Source organism: Gallus gallus, chromosome 15, assembly GCF_016699485.2.
Source record: "Gallus gallus isolate bGalGal1 chromosome 15, bGalGal1.mat.broiler.GRCg7b, whole genome shotgun sequence".
Taxonomy (NCBI): Eukaryota; Metazoa; Chordata; class Aves; order Galliformes; family Phasianidae; genus Gallus; species Gallus gallus.
In genome coordinates this window covers 1,205,704-1,228,120 of record NC_052546.1, presented here as the reverse complement: position 1 = coordinate 1,228,120, position 22,417 = coordinate 1,205,704, and the positions used below count along the sequence as shown (strand labels likewise).

General features: G+C 40.1%; 1 protein-coding gene across 25 annotated transcripts in view; it reads left to right on the top strand.

Moving 5' to 3' along the window:
• The window catches only part of ARVCF (armadillo repeat gene deleted in velocardiofacial syndrome), a 209,023-nt gene that overhangs the window by 56,192 nt on the left and 130,414 nt on the right, over positions 1-22,417 (top strand). For 13 of the 25 annotated variants that reach the window (NM_001398132.1, XM_046901077.1, XM_040647964.2 and 10 more), the window contains 2 exons: positions 10,240-10,305; positions 19,523-19,624. The gene's annotated coding sequence lies outside the window, so the exon portion shown is untranslated. Of the gene's footprint in view, positions 1-10,239; positions 10,306-19,522; positions 19,625-22,417 lie in introns of those variants that run through there. The other 12 variants (XM_046901082.1, NM_001398134.1, NM_001398133.1 and 9 more) reach the window with 2 other exon arrangements.

Genomic DNA, 22,417 nt, shown 5'->3' with positions numbered 1-22,417 from the left:
CTTCAGGACTCAGAAGTGTTCAGCAGCAGTCCCATGTTTTGTAATTTACCATTTGCTGTGGATTCTATAAACCCCTGCCTTCCCTTTCAGAAAAGATCTCTGGATGGAAAGATACAGCATTCGAAGATCTCACTGCAGACTGCAATTGCCTGGAGTTCAGAAAGCAGTCGGTGTGCTGCTCTGTAGTATTTGGGCTGTGCTGTGGATGTTTCCTGCTGCTGTAGCAGAACATCCAGATTTGTTATTCAGATAAGCCTGCATTCCTTCCGTGTGTAACATTATCCTGAGAAAGTAGCACTGTAGTTTTGTCTGTTTTTCTTTGGCAATTGGTACTGGGCACTGTTAAAGTATCAGTCTAGAGTGCTGGAATAGTTAAGGTCAGTCTTCGACACTGAAGTTGAATTTGTTCCAATTTCTACATATTTTTAGATACTGTAGCATGAAATTTCATGCCCTCCAAGCCGTGGCCTGAGGGAGCAGCACTGGTGTGGCAGTTCCCTTTCCTCCCATGGGTCTGATGGTGTGAATACAGAGCACAATTCTGTGTCAGTTCTTTCCTTTAATGAAACTAATTAACCATCACAGCTTGTTCTTCAAAGTAAATGTTGTCACAGTTTATACACTTATGCATGAATTTCATACAAATGGGAGTTTTTCGCTGTGTAACAAGTCTGCTCTGTAGTACCTGTGTTCCTGGGCAGTATGTTTATTAATAGAGTGGAGAAACTTAAGTCAGAGGGCTACCTATGGTGAGTGATTTGAGTAAATTGGTATAATAAACAGAAAGGAAAACACAGCACTTGGTGACATTTTCAGCTTTGTTCATGTGTCTCTGTATGAAGATTTTTTTAATGATCTGATTTCTTTCTCAGTTGGACTCAGAGCAGTTTTATGTGCAGGAGGAACCAGGTGGACATTTCAGAATGGTACAGTGGATGTAAAGGCTCAGCAGAACTGTGGTGGAGGAATGAAATCTCAAGGTTATGACTGGTAATTTATATTACCAGATATTATTCAAGATGAACGCTGTGCAGTTTACACTGTTTGGTTTAATCACCTCCTCTCCAATGAAATGGAAACATGAAATGATTGCATTCCCAACTGAGGGCATTCTTCTCTGGGCAAGGAAGAAGTATTCCTCAGCCCCCTAAAATTAGTTTATTTCCATTTCACTGTGATTTTTTTTAAAGTCCCACAGATTTGGGTACAGCTTGGCAGTTGTGGTTGCTTCTATTTTGCTCTGATTTCCCACTTCTCTATCTGATCAAGATTGCAGCCGTATTTCATCCTACTTGTTCTCACCTATGCACTTGGTTCTGTATGTGGGTGTTTGTCCTCAAACCCTTACCTGGATGTGGGTGTGGGGACAAACAAATGGAGGCACACGTGTGCACGTACCCCTACCCAGATAACCAACAGCCCATGTCTGTTCCTTTACTAGACAGTGCTCAGTCCTGTTGTATGCTGCTGTGTTACATTGCTTTGGTACACAGAATCTTAACCCATTTCTTAGGAATCTAACCCATTTCTTGGAGTTGCAGTTTTCCAAAGTTAGACTGTATAGCTTCTGCAGTCTAATGTTTTTATAGCCAGTTAACGTTGTCTTAATTTCTCAGCAGAATGAGTTGATGCAATCTTACTCCTTTACATTAGTGTATAAATTAAAAAATATTATGTACATTAAAATTAAGTAGCTGAATTTAAAGGTATGTAGACATGGCGTAAAAAAAATCTTTCTCTTCTAAAATTACTGAAGAAATGAAGGTAAAACCTCCTGGTAGTTCACGCCGTGCGTGCAGAAGGCCTGCTGCAGTCTGCTGGAACTCACATGCATTGAACTTGCAGTGGGCTGCAACTACAGCTTGTCAATTTCCACAGGGACTTTGAGAATTACTGTAAAGGTGTGGGAACCCACCTGTGTGTGCAGGAAATTATAAATCACTGATATGTTCCATTACCTACAGGTTTTGAATTTTAATGGAAATTTTTCCATTTTCTTTTGAGCTCCTTTGGCTCTTAGGAGTACACCTGAGGATGGAAGAATAGGAACACGGATGGGTATCAAAGTACAAAAATATTTCTAATTCCAGGTTTTGCTGTATATTTTGCATTTGACACATTACAGTATGTTGGCTGTTACAATTTCTGATGGTAACTTCACCTTGTAAAATACATTGATGTCTGTAGTTGAAAAAGCTGCTTAAATATGAAGTACTGTGATGTTAACAGTGAGTTCCTTCTGGTGATTGGATGCTTAAAAAAGTTGTGCTGCTTCTGTGTTAGGATTTTTTGGGTGATGTTAGCCAAGTCTGTGTTCCTTGGTTTAAGAAAGCAATCATGACCTAACCATTGTGACTGTTGCTGAAAATCACGTCTCAAACATACTGGGTTATCACAGTAATTACTACTACAGGATTCTGCACCACTTGTCAAAGCAGTACATTAAGCCTGAATGGTCTTGCTTATGCCTTAAATTCTCAATTAACTCAATTAACCTGCCTAGTCATGTCTGTGGGCAGAAATTATGCTGGAAAGAGAAACAGACAAAAACCATAGGAGTGTTGCGGAATGAAGCATGCCGTGTAACATCATGCTCTGTGAATACAATGAGAATAATGCATGGGTTCTTTTACAAAATACTAAATCCAGTTAAAGTCTTGGCAGAGCACGGCGTCCAGCAGCATGGCCGTTGCTGTGATTCCATTCAGCATTATATATGCAAACCAGGCAGTTTTGCTAAATTGCAGCAATAAAACTTGTGTTCCAGCAGCCAAGTTAGTCATTTGAGTCTTCATTGGAATGACTGTTTCCATGACAATTGGATGGAGCTTATGATTGACACACATACAATTAAAATCTGCCCTTCAAAAGTGTAAAACACAGATCTAATGAAAGCTCAATCGTATCAACAGCTTTCTTAAAAAGATGTGACTGTGAATTGTACCAGCAAAGACAGTGCAGTTTACAGGTCTCATCACCAGTGAGTGCAGTGGAGTACTTCTTAGGTTGATTCTGGCCTTAGCCATAGATTTTGACTTTTCCTGAATGTGAGCTTTTAATCTGTTAGCAATTTAAGCTTTCATAGGATTGTTGATTTCTTTTAATTAACATCTAGCCTGAAATTATGCAGTTCTTGGACAGTCTAACTTCTCCCTGCCCTCATGTGGAGCTTGTGTGTGGTTAGCTCATGGGAAGATTACTGGGTTTTGTAATAATAAGATTATGCATGTAACAACTTTAAGAAAACACATAGCACAAAGCTACAGCTATACCAGAATTTATGGACAATAGTATTCAGACTTAAGTTCTATTCATTAAGTGTTGTTAATAACATAGTTTCAGGGGAGGGTGGAGACTCTTAATGTGTGAGCAGATAGAAAAGGCTGTCTGCCTTTCTGAGGACCGGTGAGTAAGACCCACAGGAGAGCTGGAGGGAATGGCAGCTTGTTAGGTTTTGTCATGGGGCTGTATTAACATCATATGGGCAGCTTAATGCTCTGCAGCTTTGCAGAGTTCTGTCAGCCTGCTAAGGATGATTACCTCTTCCTGGCAGCAAGCAAAACATTGTTTTTTCATTACAATAATTCTAGTGAGTTACAGACAAACAGATTTGTGTGCAACTTTGCAAGGCTGGTACTGTATCATGTCCAATATGGTATTCATAGGATCCAATATGTGTGTGTTTTCAGATCCGAGAAGCACCTACAACCTGTGTGGCAACGTTGTGGCTGGAAATCAAAATATCTTGCTTATTTCCAAGATACCTTCATGACGTGTATTTTCTAATAATGAATGAGTCAAGCTGAGGACTTTTGAGTCTAGAATACTGGCCTCAGCTTTTTCACTGCTTTTTTAATGCCACAGAAACTGGAGATGTCACTGAATCATTCAGAGGGAATAATATAATTAGAGAGGAGCAATCCAGCATCTGAGCAGTACTGGTCTGCCACAGCCTTTCAATGGTGGATGCAGACTGGGAGCTGGCGTCTGAAGTCCCCCAGAACTGTTGTGGCTCTGTAGTGACTGCAGTCACTTAACTGCTTGTATTAAAAGGCGTGCATTCAGACTAACAGCAGATGTGCAGCCATACTCTCTCAAATCTGAAGATTATAAACGTTTAAGATGCAAATAAGACTCGTGTAGTAGAACTATTGCTTTTGTATTTTCGACAGTCAGGCCTGTCCCTTGGTTTTATCACACTTGCTGCTTATTAGGAGAAGGCTGGCAGAGCTAAAATGAGACCTGCCAGCTTTTCTTCCTGCTTTGTGGCTACCCATGCTGTGCTGCTCTCCTTTCTGCCTGCTCCATTCTGGTGAGTGAAGGACAAGTTTGAACTGCCAGCAGTGTGCTTCAACAAAAAGGTTCTGCAAGTCTCAATATCTTGATGGCATCTGAGCTCGGAAAGCTCAAGTGCATTGTGCATTCACATTTTAAAACACATCCTGTCCCCATTTGTCCCTCTGACTTTTGTTCTCATTTTATTTCTCTTTGTTTTGGGAACAAAACCAAACGCAGCATGATTCATGTTTTTGCAAGTTGTTTGTTTATTTCTTATATTAATGATGTATTAATTACATATTTCCCTAGTATATTTTAGATGTAGTGTTTGCCTTCACTTCTGACCTTACTCTCCTTGTTTCCCTGCTTCTGTGTATGTTTTTCTGCTTGTTTTCCCTCTGCCTAGGAGCAAAGCAGTTCTCTGCAGTCTCTAAAGCATGTATCAATAGTATTAATTTCAGATGCGTTATTACTTCCATGCTTTCTAGTATTTATGTAAGCAAGCTATCACAGCAGCCACAAGACAAGTATACTAAGAAGGAGAAATGTAATTATTCAGGTGCTTACTGACACTCCTGGTTGTAGCTCCGAACACATTTTGGCACGTGCTTACATTGCCAGTTTGCACTTGGCACTACTGCTGCTGTTTACGCTGAAAACGTTCATCTCCCAAGTGCCTTTTTTCACCTGTTCCTGTGTTCTTCTCACTCACCAATCTATTTGGTGTCAGCATGTTTCATTGCTAGGCTTTCTAGTGTGTGCCATATACTCTTCCATTTTGCTGCCACTGTATTTAGTGGGTTACTGACCTTTCAGAGACATCCTTCATCTCTTGTTAAAAGTGGAGCCATAAACAAAATGCGTTATTTGGAGCTCTGTAAGGTCAGGCTGTCACTGAACTCGATTAACTGGTTTATGGTAATTGCCAAATTTCCGGGGGTCAGTCTGTCCTTTCTTTTCTACTGGCTTATGCTTTCCCTGAATGTTCCTTGTTCAGGTTTTCTCTAGCATTCCACACCACAATATTTCTTAGAAAAAGCAACAGGAAAAACTGTTCTCAATTAGAATGATGATTACTTGTGCTTACTTGCTAGTGTTCTAGGAATATAATTTAGTTTAATCTCCTTCCATTGACCTTAATGATAAATATAAAACTGTGTGAGTATTAGGAAATTGCTTCCATTTCTTTACAGCAGGATCATAGTAAATTTTTCTGTATTGGCAGAGAGAAAGCAGTACATGAAAAAGAGATGAGAGCTGTCATAAAAATGGAAATAGTACATCAAAGCAAATAACTCTGCTCAAGTAGTGCCAGGATAACCACATTCCTACTGCTGGTACCCCTTAGTCTTTTTAAAATAAGAGCCAGAACCCTTCTTTAGTGTTTAAAACCAAGGTAATACCCAACGAACTGTTAAGAATGGTGGAGTCATAAACCTATTGAATTGAAAGCACCAGGGAACAAGATAATGTTAATAAATGTGGCTAGCATACACCAGCTAACATAACATTATAGCTAGCAGCATTATCTTTTTGTGAATATGGAGACTAATTTCTGGGAGTTAATGCTACCTTTTAGTTGCTTTTTCTTGTCCTGAAAACTGGGGGAAGACCTGAATCTCTACTGACAGAATATCTGGTAACTCTCCATTGTTCAGAACTGAGACCTTGCTGGCTCAACTGCCAGACCGGGAGATGTTAGCTGACAGCTGGAGCAGCATTGCTCACCTGCTAGAAGGATGCCTGATGGACCCAGAGACATCTGATGATGTTGGCTTCAGAGTGCTTCTGGTTCTTGTAATCATAATGAATTGTTACTGCCTGTGCTGTTTTATAGCAGCTAATCTGTTCCATCAAGTACGGTACCATAATAATTGTAAGTTTCAGTTTGCTTTTTTGAACTAAAATTGCCCACAAAGATTGACTTTTTAGGAAACTCGAGGCTTTCTTAGCAAGTGGCTGCTGAAGGAAATATTTAAGATGCTCATAACTGTATAGTGAGTGAACTGTGAAGCGAGTTTCAAACCTGTTAGAGTAGCTGTGACACACATGCATTAAACTTACCTTTTCCTTTAGGAGGCACCTTTCTTCCTTACATCAAAACGTTTTCAAATAGGGGCCAGATGGGAGAGCTTCATTTCTCTCTTTGTTTTGGACTACTATTTCAATTAAACATAGCAAGGTACTGAATAGCTTGCCTGAAGAAATGTAAGTACAAACCTTTAGCTATATTCACAGCTGGAGTCTGCTGAATTTTTTTTTCTCTTGAAGCCTGTGTTGAACTTGTCTACTTACAAATTGAACCATTCTCTGCTTTCCTCTTGCCTCTTCCTTCTGAGATCCATCCTTCCTTGTTTTCTCTCTTGATCTCCTTTGGGATCTTATCACTCCTCCCTGTCTAGCCATCATTCTACTGGTCCCCTGTGCCAAAGCAATGACTGTGAATTAAGAAATGAAGCTCAGACTCCATTTCTCTCAGTCTAAGCCTTTACTGGACTTCTTGATGGGTTGGGAAGAGCTGTGTAAAGCTGAAGCCTTTAGTAAGCAAAGATCATTTGGCTTTTTGTGATGTGTAGGTTGGGGCTGACTGAGCATCCATGCTACTTAACAATTCTAATGATATTTACATCATTCTGAAATGTTAAAATTAAATCTGATCATGGTAAATTCACTGTATAAATACAATTAAAGGAACAGGTATCTTCTGTGAAGCACCTACTTCTCAAATCCAAAGTAATTCTTATCCTGAAATTCAAACTGAAATTTAACATTAAACTTATGTTTGGAGTTGAATCATTTGGTAAATGTAATGTAATGCTGAAAAGAGGTGCAAAAAAGTGTTAGCTGTTAAGGGAAACTAAACCTAACTCTTATTTTACATGATAGCAGATTAATCTTACTGATAGACTCTGTGTCAAAGTCTGCATTGACTGCAGCGTTCTTCAGCAAATGTATCTCAAAGAAGAATAATTTTTCACTGCCAAAGATGAATTGGTTGCCCCATGAAAAGCTGTGTTCAATGGGGATGTCCTTAGGATGCTGGAAAACAGAACTAGGTAAATTCTAACTGTGTATTAGCATATTATGTAATCTTCCTTTTTCAGATTTGCATAAAAAGTGATCAAGTGTTGTATCTTAATTTAATTGGATGTGATGAATTCTTATGCATATTAAGCTGTAGAATTTTAAATTTTCATAAAAGGCATTCAGCTATTTTTAGCAATGTTATTGCTAAATACTTGAGAGACCATGTTGAGGAGGTCTCCTTCATTACATACATGTCATATATGAAGTGTGCCTGTGTGCCCTTCGTTTCTGTGCACACCTACCTGTCCTTCAGTTCCTGGATGTCTCATGGCGCTACGACCTGCTGTCAGCAGAATCTCAATGGGAAGATTATGAACTTTAAATACTGTTGGCAGTGTATAATTCATGGCTACCTGGTGGATTCTGCAAATCTCACCCACTTGTGTATGTTTGCTAATCTATATGATGTGATGGAAAACAAATCTTGGAAATATTGCCCTTTGTACTTCTGTGGCTATGAAGAATTGGCAGTTTTAATGTAACTCTGATGTTCAGTAGAAAATCTTTGTCTTACATTAAACGTTCTCTGGGCTTCTTATAAATACTAATGTACCAAATGCACACGAGTTTATGATGTTTCCTTCAGTAAAGAATTAGCTTAAGTCTAACTTGCTCGTATTGCGCTCTGTCGAAGTGATCACCTGTTGCCTTCTGTTGTTTTGTTTGTTAAATTTTCTTTGTTGATAAAGACATGGCACATTCAAACTAATGCACCACAGGAAATAGGTACAGATAGGCTGCCAAAGTTAGCTCAGCCATCATTACCCTAACAAATGATTTACATCACTGTTTTGCATGTAATGACTTGAGTGACATTTCCCAGCCTGTGGTGTGTTCTCAGTTCTGACATTTGAAAAAGCCACAGGTCAGGTCTGTACATGTCTGTGTAGTGGAACATGGGCTTTTTGCCTCTTGCAGTATTTATATTCCACTTCTGGCAGTGACTGTTATTACCCAGAGCATCTATTCTGAAAGCTCCGTGTATCTCCGTGTTGACTGAGCTGTTAGGAGGCTTTTTCTGACGTTCTGGGCGTTTTGCCACTGCTTCTGTCCGAACTTTCTCTGCTTTCTTATCAGCTGATTTAGTTAATGGTTGCTTGTTTGATGTTGAGCCACTGATTTACATTATAATTAAGAATGAGTAGGAGTTTATAAAGGAACTCCAAGCTCATCTGTGACACAGAAATAATGCTATTTTAAATGAATTTCTAAAGATAATTGAATGTAAATATTGGAATATCAAACAGCTGGTTGTTCATCTCTTGGAGCAGTGTCATAGGCTGAATGTTCAGTTTCGCTGTTAAGCATGGTGTGGTAGCTTTGTTTGTATCACATCTTTCACTGGAGCTCGTGCTTCCCAGGGGTGTCTGGTATGCTCTGATGTGAGCTGTGACAGACGGTGTGCCCACACGGAGCTGTGATGGAGGCACCTCCTGGGTCCTGTCTGGCGACTTCTCCGAACGCAGAGCTGTGCTGTGTTGTCAGTCAGGATCGTCTGCATTTCCCAGGGAAACGAAACAGCAGTTTGGCAAAGGAGGATGGAAGGTGAAGGAAGGAGATTAGGCAGGAAATTCCTTCTGCTCATTTCCTTGTCTCTTGGTTAAGAAAAGCAGTTCACAACAGGGGTAGACTGCAGCACAAGGAATACAGCTCAGCCCTGCCTGTACTCAGTGATTTATCTGTGATGAAGTCCTTGCTGAGGCAAACATGCAGCTGGAGGGCATGGGCTGCTTGTGATCAGCACAGGCACTGACACATTTAATTTTGGACTAAGTGAATTCTTTTCTACTGGTCTCATTTCCATCTTTGTAATTCTGTTGTTAACCAAAATTGTGCTGTCTGCATAATTATTACTGTAAGTAAGGGAAGTACTGGATTTTGGGCTGTTTGCACGCAGTGAGGGTGGGAGCAGTGATTTTGCAGGTAGTTTTTCTATTACCATGTAACCCATGTCAACTACATACCATATTTGTTATCACAATGCCAGAAAAGCCAGAGAAAAGCTCGACTGACAGAAGGAACCAAAGATAAAGGCTTGCCATTTCTGCTGGCAAGGTGTTGCAAAGCCTGCTGAATTGAGGAGTAGGCTGCTTGTCTGGCCACATCACACTGCCACGTCTCTCATCTGGTTTGGACTTTTCTCCTTGCCTCACATGTAGCAGTTTAATTGTATCTGTGCACAGGAGAGGAATCTACTCAGGAGCAGAGAGAATGCCTTTCATGTGTGGCTTTGTGCCAACTGTACAGCAGGGAGCAGCCCGTGCAGTTTCCCATCCTTTACCCATCCATAGGGCACAGCTGAAACTCAAACTGAAGAAAGAGGTCTTGAAAAGTGTTGAGTTCTTTCTGGTGAATTTCTCCCTGTCCTGATTTCTCATATTGTCTCTTCTAGCAGTAGGAAATGTCAAGCAGTGTGGGATGTATTTATGTATCCACAGTTGACATTTTTAGAGTCACTAGATGATATTTAGGCCTGAATGACTGAAAATGCTGTGGTGTGTGCTTATGAAGGAAACATTTTTTTGCTATGAATCAGTGGCAAATTCAACGTACTTTCAATTAAGTTCTATGTTTAGAACTGTTTGATGCATGGAATTTTGGTACTGGGACAGAAATCAAGAGGATTGGAAGGGCTCCTTAGCCAAAGAATGCTTCCTATTGAGCTTACCTCCTGCATTCCAGTTGTATGGGATCTCTGAGGGTCTCAGGTGATGGTCGCACAAGAGTCTTGTACACCAGCATGACTTGGGAATGGAAATCAAGGGAAGACAAAACTAACGGATTTCCCCTGTACAATGTGACCAGTATATACACCTCTCTTTCTACTCTTCCCAGATTTATTAACTTTTTGTCCTTTCTTTGTTTCTCTGACAGAGTTATCATCGAATCAAGGGAGAATTTCTACTGTAAAGCCGCTGTGAAAAAAGAACACCGTAAAAGGTATTGTTTCTTCAGTTGCTTACCAAGAGTCTCTTCAGTAGTTTGTTGCTTTGTTTCTAGGTATGTTAAGATATTACACTGTTTTTTTGGGTTTTTTACACCTCTTGGAAATACATGAGTTTGTAGACTATTGAAGGGCAACTAAAATTGATTTTCAAATAGTGGTAGGATGGCAAGTGTTAAAAATGTGAAACCTAGACTGGAACCTTTGTAATTCTGCTTTGTGTTCAGAGCTCAGGCACTGATGAGAGTAAAGTTACAGTGCCAGGTGAGAAAACTCCTTTGGTTACTGACAAGATGGATGGCAATTGTTTGTTTGACTTCACACCATCTCTGTTCCTTGTTTCTCTTCTACCATTGAGATTCTCACTTAGTTTCATTCTAATCCTCACAGTGCAGGAGGTGTTTCCTACTATGGGACTTCCTCCTACGGCTGCTTTTATAATGGGAGGACTGACCTGCTGCTTGCAGCTTGTTCTCCTGAGGTGTTTCTGTATCTGAACAAGCTAGACTGATGTCTGTGACTATTTGCACTCCTCTTTCTGCAGTAAGGGTCGCACTTATGAGATGCCTTTCTCTCTACACACCCTGCCAACTATGTCAGAACCTTGCTTGAGATCAAAAGGCCCATCCTCTGGTTGCTTACAGGATGACCACAAGCATTTTTGGCTGCTGAAAGTTCACCTCTACACTTTGTGTGTGTTTTAAGTCCGAGGCTGTAGTGATGAATAATGGGATTAAATATTGCAGTTCTCTGTTGTTTGCTTTCCTGAAATATCATTCCCTTCTGTGTAGCATTTGATTTTTCTCAGTGTAGGTAGATCATGGTTTTAGCCGAACATTCTTTCAAAATAATCCTTTGAACTAGAAGTATCATGTTACTGTTTTTAATAAAGTTCTTTTTATTCTCTTTTAATTACTTTTACATTAAGTGTTGTCATCTTTATAAATGTCAAAACTGAAGGTGTGTACATGGCCCATTTATAGCCTCTGTGGGAAGGTTTCTGAGCAGCGATTACACTGCACTTGCTGTTTGAACTGTTTGCTACTTATCTCTTGCTTACAGAATCTTAATAAAGTAAGTTAGAAGTGTTGTAGCTGGAAGGCATTCTTACTTATACAGTGCAGGATTTCAACATAATGGAAGGAACTTGTTTAAACTTTTGAAGTGGGCAGACAGTTAAAGCAAAATTATAATTTTTCCCACTCAGCAGTCATCAGCAGAATGTTTATTAAAAAGGGATGTTTGAATAGAAAGTTGTCTCTTGGAGCAGATACTTAATGATCTGGAAGAAGGATTTCTGCATCCAAATAACTGTAATTAGGCAATTGTGATAAGTGCATTCCTGGAAAGGGGAAATATTACTGATTGGCAACATAAACTACAAAAAGCATTAAGATTTAGTCAAAGACACTGAAGTAGAATTGCCTTGAAAGAAATGAAGTCAGTATCTGACTTATAAATATCTGGAAGAAAATAACCTTTCCAAATGACAATTGATATTGATGCATCTAAATACAGTACTTTTCCCAATTCCTACTGGTTTTTGGGTCACTGTCAACCTCATGCCTCAATTCAGTTATACCCAATGCTTGCTTGAGTCTATGTGCCACCGGGCTGCCAACAAAAGGACCTTCAAGTGCAGCACTTGAATGCCCTTGAAAGACTTTGAGGCCAAGGTGCACAAATGTTTCTGCTATTTTAGAAAAGAATTGAATGCAGAGATTTCTACTGCATCTATCGATATTTTTCCATGTCTGGAACCAGAGTGGTCAGTTGTAACTGCTTGATTTCTTGTCTTGAATTAGGAGAACAGAAAGAAAATCTTTACTTATTCAGCATGCCATTGAGGAAGTTATCTGTATCAGTTCTTCCTGTGACTGATTGTTTTTGAGGCTTTTTGGTGGTTCTTTGTTTTGGTGGGATAGGATCTAGTGATAAAGATGTTTGGAATCTAAGTGTTGAGAAAACTAGGATATATCTGTAGTGAGGGCTATCTGTAAGACTTTACATTCATCTTCTGTGAAAGATGACTTTTCATCTTGTCTCAGAAACTCACTTTCATTTTGTTCAGATGCCAACAGCAAAAGCACAAAGTTTCCTTTTGTTGTTCGGAACTGCAGATCCAAGAGGAGCAACAGCACAACAGTAGTAGTCTAAATGGAGTCTAGATGAAATCTTACGATAAGGAAAATTTGGAGCAGATTTTTTGGGCAGGAAAGAGGGAAATCCCTTGAGGTTCAGTATGGGTGTGAATATGTTGGTGATAGCAAGGTTGTGGTGACCTCTGCAGCCTTTGAGCTGCATGCAAAGCTGAAGAGACAGCATCCAACACCTCTGCATGATGCTGGCACCTGTGGGGCTGCTGACTGATAGCAAATTGCTTGGCTCTGTCTTCTGTGTCACTACTGGAAGAAGCACAGCCTTGTGGTGTTTTTTTTCTTAGTGATATGAGAGATGGTCAAATTATTGTAGCTGAAGTTTTCTTAAAAGAGGAAGTGAGCCTCAGAGAAAGACCTGTCAGGAAAACTTGAGATGTTCAAATGTTAGTAGTTATAAACCAATGTGTTTTGTTTTTTTAAGTAAAACTTGTATAGTAAATAATAAAATCCTAGTTGTGAAAATTGTTACTTAGTGGTGTCAAATCTTTATTGATAAACAGATGGATGTAACAGATACTATGCAGTCTAAGTACAGAACTGCATTTCTGTTCCATGCAAGTGGAAGCATTAAATGAGTACAGAACATCAGAATGTGCACGAATCAATGGGGTTACTATGGCTTCTTGATTTACCCAGTGATATGAACAAGTCATGTCCTGAATGTTATTCTCTGAAGGCTATTTTGGCTGCTAGTATAACCCTGAAGAAGACAACATACTTGGCTGATAGAACAGAAAGTGCTTCTGGGTGATAAAAGATTCCTACTTTGAAGATGAAGCAGTGCTGTGCACCTGAATGCAGAGAAGTAAATTGGCAGTTCTCATGGCATTGTTTCTGCCCCTCAGACAGCAAGGCTCTGGAGGGGCATGTTTTGCAATGTGTAACAAAGGCTGTTCTGTTGGCAGTGTTAGAGATGTTACTTGCCAAAATCCATCATATGGAATGATGAGAGTCTCTTTGAGACTGTCATTATAATGTATCTGTTTTTCCTGCTCTTATATGTTTATGCATTAATTGAATGACCATTCAAGACATAAGATGAGCTCAATACTTCTGTTTTGCTCGGATATTATTTATCAGTTCTCAGATGCATGCTTGTCTTGCAGCTCTAAAACAGCTGTGGTGTTAACCATGACAAACTTGGATTTCATCCTAAACTTATGAGGGTAAAATGAACTTGGCTTGCTTTTTAAATTTACAGATGCTGTGACAGCAGAGGGTCTATGTGAGCCATCTATCTGCACATACAACTGTAGAAAGCAGACCTATAGTTCTGTTCTGAGCAGGTTTACTTTGTGCCTCAGGCTTCCACATTTAGCTTGGTGGGGAAAAAAAAAGCCCACTTGATTTAGAATGAGACAGATGTTAGTGGAGAGAATTAGAGCTAGTGGGCCTCATCCTGTTCTTTCCCTCTTCTCAGATTGCTTTAATCTCCTTTTTCATTGATACTGGTCCTGATTTAAAGCAATGTGGGGTCTAAATCTGGCTGATTTTAATGAGAGGTTGAAATACGAGTGAGTAATGCAGTAGGATTGGTTGGTAAGCAGCTAATAAAATTCATTTGATTTAGTGGCTTCAAGAATTAAACATGAATGTTGACACTTCATCCTTCCTGTCCATACAAATATTTTCAGTTTGGTTCTGGGTGATGCAGAAGCCACACAACCCACCAGATGTGACAGTGAAAGTTAAACAAGATGCATGTTCAGAAGCGAGACAGGAGAGGTTTGCTCTTTGTTTTCCTCCTGAAAGCCACAGGAAAACCACAGGAAAGATGCTTGCTTTGAACACAAGCGTTGTGATTATTTTTTCCCTAGCAATGACAGTTTGTTTATTGGAGTAAAATGCTAAGTGTTTGATTCAGATGGGCTAAAAGATCTGTTTCCTTCTGATGCATTTATTTGCATTAATCTTAAAAGCATTAATGGGAAATGCCTTCATAAACCTTGGGACTGGAGCCCTGGATTACTGAACATTGGTTATTACCCAGGAATGTAGCTGTGCAGTTCTATTAGCCTTTCTTCTACTGTAATCTACAAATCTCATTTAGCTGCTTGCAGTCCTGTTGTTCTGAAATATGAAAAGAAGGAAATCTCTCAGTAGCTTGAAATCAAATTATCTCTGTGTCAGTCTGTGTAAAACACCCAAGCCCACTTTTTAAAGGAAAATAGTTCCTAAGTGAAGCTGCACAGTGTGCTTTGGATGCAGGAGTTATCTGTTTGGGAGGGTTTTTGTGGCTTCGGCCTTTTTTTTTCTTTAATTCAGAGCACTATTTATAACACCAATTAACTCCTCCTGGTTGGGATAAGTCATTTGACACATCTGTTGCTGAGCTTAAAGTGCTCGCTGCTTTATGGGGTCATGTTTAATTTTTTCCTCCCTAACTGCAGTGAGGGACCATTTCCCAGTGTCAGCTGGCTGCAGCTCGCTGTCTGCTGCCACTGCTGCTGTAGCATTTGGAAGAGATAAAGCAGGCTGCTTTCAGCTTAGCTGCAGAGCCGTCCCAATCTTTGTTACTTGCCATTTTGTTATTTTATCTTTGTTAGAAGATACCACAATAATATCTTTTATGAAACAGTGATCATAACCATCTGCAGGATTTTCCAGCCTTATTGTAATATTTCAGTTGTTCCATTTTATCAGTGAGAAACTGGACTGGCAGTGGAAGTTGCTGCCTATCGCTGCCTCTGTTCTTGCACTTCAGAAAATGGAGATGTAATGGTGGTAAACACAGCAGTTCTCAGCTGTAGGCAGCATGCAGGCAGCCCTGGGTTGCACTGCTGTCCGTAGCCTTTCTCTTGCAATGGGAGCACTTTACCAAAGTGCAAAGCATCGGGAGGCCAGGAAAAATGAGGGTAGGTATTGTAGAGTGAAATCTTTTAAGTATTCTGTGTAAAAAAAGAATTGCAAAATGTTATTGCAGTTTGTTCATGTGATTGACTTATTTATGGCCAAACATGACTTTATGTGAATGGAGGCAAGCCTTAAAATGCTAACAGAAGGACCGGAGAGTGAAGTTATGAAATGCAGTGCTTTTGATCTAGATATCTCTTTCTCATTGAAATAACCCTGTTCTGAGAGTAGACCTATTGATTTTTTTGGTGGCGTTGCTTGCAATAGTAGCCCAGCAAGGCAGTACAGCCTGGTAATGAAGTCTTTCTGTTGAAAATGAGATGAGACCAAGTCCGTCAATACAGTCCAATGCAGATAGCAGTGCTAGTGCTCTGGTAGTTACTGCGACACCTGGAACTATCTGGTGTTCACGTGAGCTGCATTGCTGGAGAGTTTTGTTCTGGCTGTGTGGAAGGCAGTACTTGAGTATAATGGTAATCTTCTACTGGAATTTTCTGCTTTCTGGTGGAGCTTTCTGCTAGGTTAAAGCTGATACAGACAGCTGCAGGTTGGTTCTGCTGGCTGAGGGGGGACCAACGCACCCCATGGCAGTGGGAGTCAGACTGCGGTCAGGGGCAGTGCTGCAGCTCATCCCTATAGCTTCTGTTAACAGCAGCTGTGAGGATACTTTGAAACCTGAATATACATGAATCAGAAAGGGGCCACAAAGTGCAATCCATTTTTTAAGTAGAGCTGCTTATTGATTTCAGTGGGGGAGACCTTTGAAGAATCAATGACATGCAGCAGTTTTAGGATGCATTGGCATGTGTTATAGGGCGTTAAAGTGATTGCCCTGTGAACTAATCAAGCCAGTAGCAATCATACTTGCAGAATTTCAAGCCACGAAGAAAATGAGTCAGAGGTTTGAGAAGTAGCAGATATGCTATCTGTGTTACAGAGTTGGCTTCTTGACATGGGGGGGAAAAGTGCTGTCTCCCAAATACTACCCGAGTAAAGTAGATAAATAGAAATGAAGTTCTGCAACCCAGTGATTCTTTTTATGATGGGAATGAAAAAATGAATGAGGCCAGTGCTTTCGTGGTCCTGACTGAGTTTGGTGGAATTAGCACTCGTTGAGGTGGAACAATAGCAGGGGATTTGAGCTGTCACATTCACGTTCTGCAGACTTGTACCAGAGTCAGAATCCAGCCATCTCTGCATTGCCCCGTCTTTTGGTATGTATGTGAGTTTTAAAAAACTGTTTCACCTAAATGCTTATTTGAAAGTGTGGGGGAAGGATGTGTTTGTGCAGAGAATTTACAGCACACAGTGTGAACTTACAGTCCATCACAAACTCCATTAAACCTGAGGGTGGACACTTAGTGTGAGCAAACACGGCGCCACTTTGCTGTGCTATTTTATGCTTAATTAACACCAACGCTGATCTTGGTGGGAAGCGTGGCATAACGAATGCTCTGTGATTGAAGACTTAAGCTTACTCGGTGCAGACAAGTTCTTAGGGCCTGAGGAGCAAGGGCTGTGCTTCAGAAAGGCGCTGTCATGCTCCTCTGGTCTATAAATGATAAATTTCAGAATGAAATGGAACTTTGGGGTAGAACTACTCATAAGCTAAAACTTTTTCTTCATATTTCAATATCTTTACAAGGGTGGCTTTTGTATAATGCTCTTCTGAATTATTTATGCTATTATATGCATGTAGTTAGAGGTGTTTTGTATTGCTCTAATTTATTTTCCTCTCCCTTTGGGAGTATGCTGTAGCAATAGGAGTGTATCTTACTAGGGAGACGGAGTGACAGTATAATTAAAGCTATGTGGGCCTGCTGTCACCAAGCCCTGAGAACACTGCATGGGATTTTGGAAGAAAATCCAGAATTCGAGGTAACGTTCCTATGAAGTGAGGCATCATTTTCCAAGGGAGCCCATAGAAAGGCCATGGCTGGTGTCATTTAAACGTGCGCCAGTGAATCAGGAGAGATTAGCTAGAAGATCTATATTTAAATGGCACACTAAGGTGGAAGTCTCACTGCAGATTTCTGCTGACAGTGGGAGGCACTGGTACAATTGTAGACTTTGCTTTGTTCTTTCAAACTGAAGTTGTGCTTCAAAATGCAACTTTGCCAGCATGTTTGTATCCATACTGGAAGGACTTTGTTCAGTGCATTTCTTTCTGCGTGAGATCATAAGTACAGGTGTGATGATGCAAGAGGTGCTTTGAATTAGTATGGTTTTTATGGTATGTATCCTACATTTCCATGTATTTAAATATATTCATGTATTGGTATATTTATATAATATACTATCTATAACATTAATATAGTTATGTATCTTAGTGTATGTAAGTGTATATACACATGCTTAAATATATGTATAGATATAGATATAAATATATAGAAGTACTACTTAGAACCTCTTTAGAGGCTCTTAGAAGAGCACAGTGCATGCAGTGATGTGTATGTATACATGGTTTTGTGTGTGTTGCCAAGCCCAGAGTGTAGTTTGTTCTGTAACTCTGTTTGCAGTTTGTTTCTGTGAAATGCATCCTGCTGGATGCCTGGGTGAAATCTTACTGATGTAATGCCCAAATATCTTATGCAGACATTTTTCTGCAGTGATAGAACTGGCAAGCTGTAGTGTTCATTGCCATGCTTTTAAGATACAAAGTTCCTTCTTAAAGAGTTCTAGCATTTCCTCTCCTCTTGCCTTCTCCCTAGTGGAAGCCTTGTTTCACAGACTGCTTCTGTCTTAAGAATTAAAAAAAAAAAAGCCCTGATCAGCTTTTTTGTTTCTTTTGATACCACCACAGTGTGTCTTTCTGTGCCTATGAGAGAACTATATTGAAATAGCTTTCTTTGTGAATTCCTCATTGCTATTCATTGGTGGAGATTGTCACATAAGGGTCAAATTAGAACTCGCTCAACCAGAGCAGCAGCAAGAAGAGCCACACTCAAGAGAAATTTCACCATAAGGTCTGAGAAGCAGTTTATTTGGAATTTGGTACTTGCAACTGCAGCTGTTTTTGCAAAGCATTGCTCTTTTGTCTGTAGAAACTGAACTGTGCTTAATGTATTCCTCCAGGTCATTTACTTCAGCATCAATGTTTCTCTCACTCTGCCTCCTTGCTTCCATGTTTGGGCATATCCTTGCCAGTTTTATTCAATCTAGTAAGTTCTGAGCACAGAATTTACTTCTGTTAGTTTAAGGAAAATCAGTTGTTTCTCTTTCACATATGGCAATTCCTTGCCCTTTGAGACTGAATCAGTGCAAAGAAAGGATCCTCTTTCTGGTAATTTGGCAGAAAGATATGAAATAGTGCTTATGCTGGCTTCAAGAAGGCAGACGGTACCTGGTCAGGCATGAAATCTGTTGGGGCAGAATTACTCTTTGCAAGTGTTCTGAAATATTTGAACCGGTAAAGTAAGTTTGTATTGGCTCTGCACTTCATGCCGTGTGGTTGCTGCATTTCTGCATGGTGGTAGCTTAAAACTGGATATGCTGCTTCATGGAACCATGCCTTTGTGAAGTAGATTCTGTTCTCTATGTTATCCAGCAAAACAGGTACTATATTTGCAACCAATGACCCAGAGAAGTGTGGTGCTAAATGTTTTATGACTAAACAGGTCAGAGATTTTCCAAGTTAAATAAAAGATCTAACATCCAGGAGCCTACTCTCACTTGGGTTTCTTATAGGATTGGGTTACAGTGCAAAGGAAGTGACTTTAAACTATTGTGCTGTGTGCAGAAAGGAATCTACCCTCTCTGATAGGTATCCATGAAACAATCCTGCACTGTTGGGGGTCTCATTCATCAAAAACAAGGATCAAAATTGTGTGCCTAAATAATTGCTATTAATTAAAGGGTGCCATGTTAGATTTGTGTTGTGAAATGTTGGCTACAACATCCATTTCTGTAATGTTCAAACTCAATGCTCCAGTTCAGTCTGCCCCAGTTCAGCAGACTCTCAGGAATTGCAAGCATTGACTGCTGATAACAAATCACAAACCTTTTTTTGATGTTATTTTGTAGTCTTCAGCAGTCTCAAGATTGCCTCCCTTGAATGTTGTTTGTTTCTTTTTCTTCCAAGTTAGGAGCAAGACAGTATCATAAATTATGCAACATGCTAAGGAGAACCTAGGAAGTGACTGTACGCAGAAGAGGCTGTAATACCTTATTAACTAACTTTCTTCTCTTTCCTCTCTTATAGCTGGTTCTGCTTGAGGCTGCTGTCCTACTTTGTCAATACTTTCCTAGTCTTAGCGAGTGATGTCACAGCATCTTTGACATTCAGACCCCAGTAATCCACTAGGTGTGTATCTTGCTTGGTTTTCTCTGCATGCTTTGTGATATGGCATGGGGGATAAGTCATTTTGTGCTGCTCATCTATTGTAGCTCTTCAGGCTGAAAACATAATTAGCATGCACTATGCTTGTTTCGCAAATTATTTTAGCCCCACTTTTGCTTTTAAGCTGATGGTTTTCTTCCCTGTAGAAGCACATAGCAACTGTTTCCATGCATGCTCACAGGCTTTCATGTTTGCTACTACAGCTGTCAATTTGCTGTACACACAAGCTTCTTGCTGCTCATCATAGTACCATTTCTTGCTAGCAGGACCTAGAGGACTTGAACTGGGCTGGGAGGGAGCAATAGCTATTCTCAGTATTTGGACTATTGGAGCTGAGACATTTCCTGTGTGTCTTGAGAAGCACTTCCCCTTCCCCCAAGAGAAGGTTCTGTGATGCTCTGGTGGGCTGCTCTCTTCAAGCACAGCTCACTCAAGTATGCAATTGGTTTAGAAAGGCAGAACACTTTGAGAAGTGCTGGGATTTGAGGTTCTCCAGGACTGCTCAATTTAGATGCACAAATCTCAGAAACTGATACCCTCTATCTCAAGAGCTCTTTAACAATTATTGACCATCAGCTACATTCTGTATTACCAAAATTAACGTGCAGAGGACCAAGTGTTCCTGGGCGTGTCAGTATCTCCAAGATCCTTCAAACTTGAGCATGAGCTGGGACCTTAGCAGTGTATGGGCCTCCCATTTCTTGCCTCTTTGCACAGGGGTGATTTTTATCCCTACTGAACACTTAAGCTGTATTGACCCATAGGTGGTCATTTGATGCATTAGTTCTTCACAGGAACAGTAAGAAAAAAATAGATCCTCTTACTTGGCTTTAACTCTAACACAGCACAATAATGTATTTAGAGTCACATAGGCAGGTGGGAGAAGATTTGCTGCTGTCAGCATAGCCTTTGACACCTTGTAGGAAAGTGTTTGCTGTTTTTAGAAGTGCAGCCTAAGGAATATACCTTACCTGGCTGCTATAGGTCTAATATTTTCATTTAGTCATAGGCTTTTCAGTGCACTTTAATTTAGTCACAAATTGCAGCAAATTGCAAGTGGCAGCCTGAGTAACTCATGAGTCAGTAATTCTATTTTCTTCCTCTAGTCTATAGTCTAGACTGCTGATAATGTAAATTGTTGAAACCCCAAGTAAATAATTGGGAGTGCAATCAACAGCAAACAAGTATTTATCTGTTAAAAAATCATTTGAAATGCAGAAGCCAGTCTTTGTCCAACTGTTCTTAAAAGGCAGTTACTGGTCCTGCTGCTGTTTCTGCATAGCAATTAGGAATTTTATGGTCACTAATTGTACATCTGAAAATATATTGCTTATTTTCAGCCTTGTGTCTGTCTTTGTGCAGAGAAAAGAAACACTATTTATTGTTGGAAGGAGGTTAATGTTTCATTTTCTGCATGGAGCTCTCTATAGCTCTCTAGAGACTTGCACCATTTAGAGAACCCAAAGTTTCTAGGATCTCTCGTGTGGCATCAAGTTCTTACAGCTCATTGAGAATTTTCAGAATGGGGTCTTTGTCATGTTCTCAGAATGTGACTTGAAAGTTATACATCAGCTAAGTCATCAGATGGAGCTTCAATCGTTCAAGCTGTTACTGCTTCAGAATCTGTAGTAGAGGAGGTGCTTCACAGTTTCATATGCTGCTCTTGCTAATGCCCTTCTTTAAACAGAAACTTTCAATATGTATTTTTAAGGGAGTGTGTTTTGTGAATTTAGTTACTGTAGTTGACATCTTGTTGTCCTCTTCCCACAGTCCTATTTGGTTCATGTTTTGAAGTTAGTCCATAGACCTATCTGGCTCATGGGGCTCCCAAAAGAGAATGGCTATCCCATATCACAATCACATGTGAGGAAAAAGTGGTTTTAGCTGCAGACAATGAATTCCCTGAGTAATGTGAGGGTCCTACAAAGGAGACTTGCAGTTATATATTCTCAGCTGAGGTTCAAGTATTTTTTTTAAGTAGAGAGTCTTCTAAATCTTTAAAATGAAGTTTAACTTGAGGCTGGAAAACTTTTAGTCCTTCTTTGCTTTTAAGATGAAACTCTTGTCTCCATGAAGAAACACAGTAAACTGTTACAGCACATATGATTAGCTCTACAGTGGTTACTTTCCACTAGAGCTCAGTTCTGACCTTCTCCTGATGAAAAACCTGGAGGAATGCTTAGGACTCATAGTTTGATTCTGCTTCCTTCTGTTACACGGATGTGGACTTACCATTATGACACATAAGCCAGTTTTTGAACTTAGGACAGAAAAGTTTCATCCTGCTTTGGATTTTTGAGTTCCATCTGGTATAAATACATCCAGGATAAAACTGAGGAATCTGCGAGCATGTCTGTACTGCTGGGAGGCAAAGCTGCCTCCATCTGTGTGAAGTAGGGAAGCACAGAAGTAGATATATGCAAGTTGGCTGCGTGTCAGACAGCTTAGGTCCAGGAAGCATGGCTGTATTTATGTATAGGCTGTCCTGGGCCTAAATCTTGCTGAGGTGTAACAGGTGAGTCCTGCAGTGCTGTCCTGCTTTGCATGGACTTCCTGTGAGTTCACTGTCCTGTTGGATGGTGATTCTCCTTTGCAGAAACCTTAATGCCCTCTGATGGTTTTACGGGCTTTTAATGGACTACCACTGCAAAATAAGGTTCTTAGTGGAAGATCTCTGAAGTCAACAGCATGGTCTATGTTTGACCACTATGTGGCATCTGGAAACCCTTTGGTTTTTGGTTTTCCTTCAGAATATCA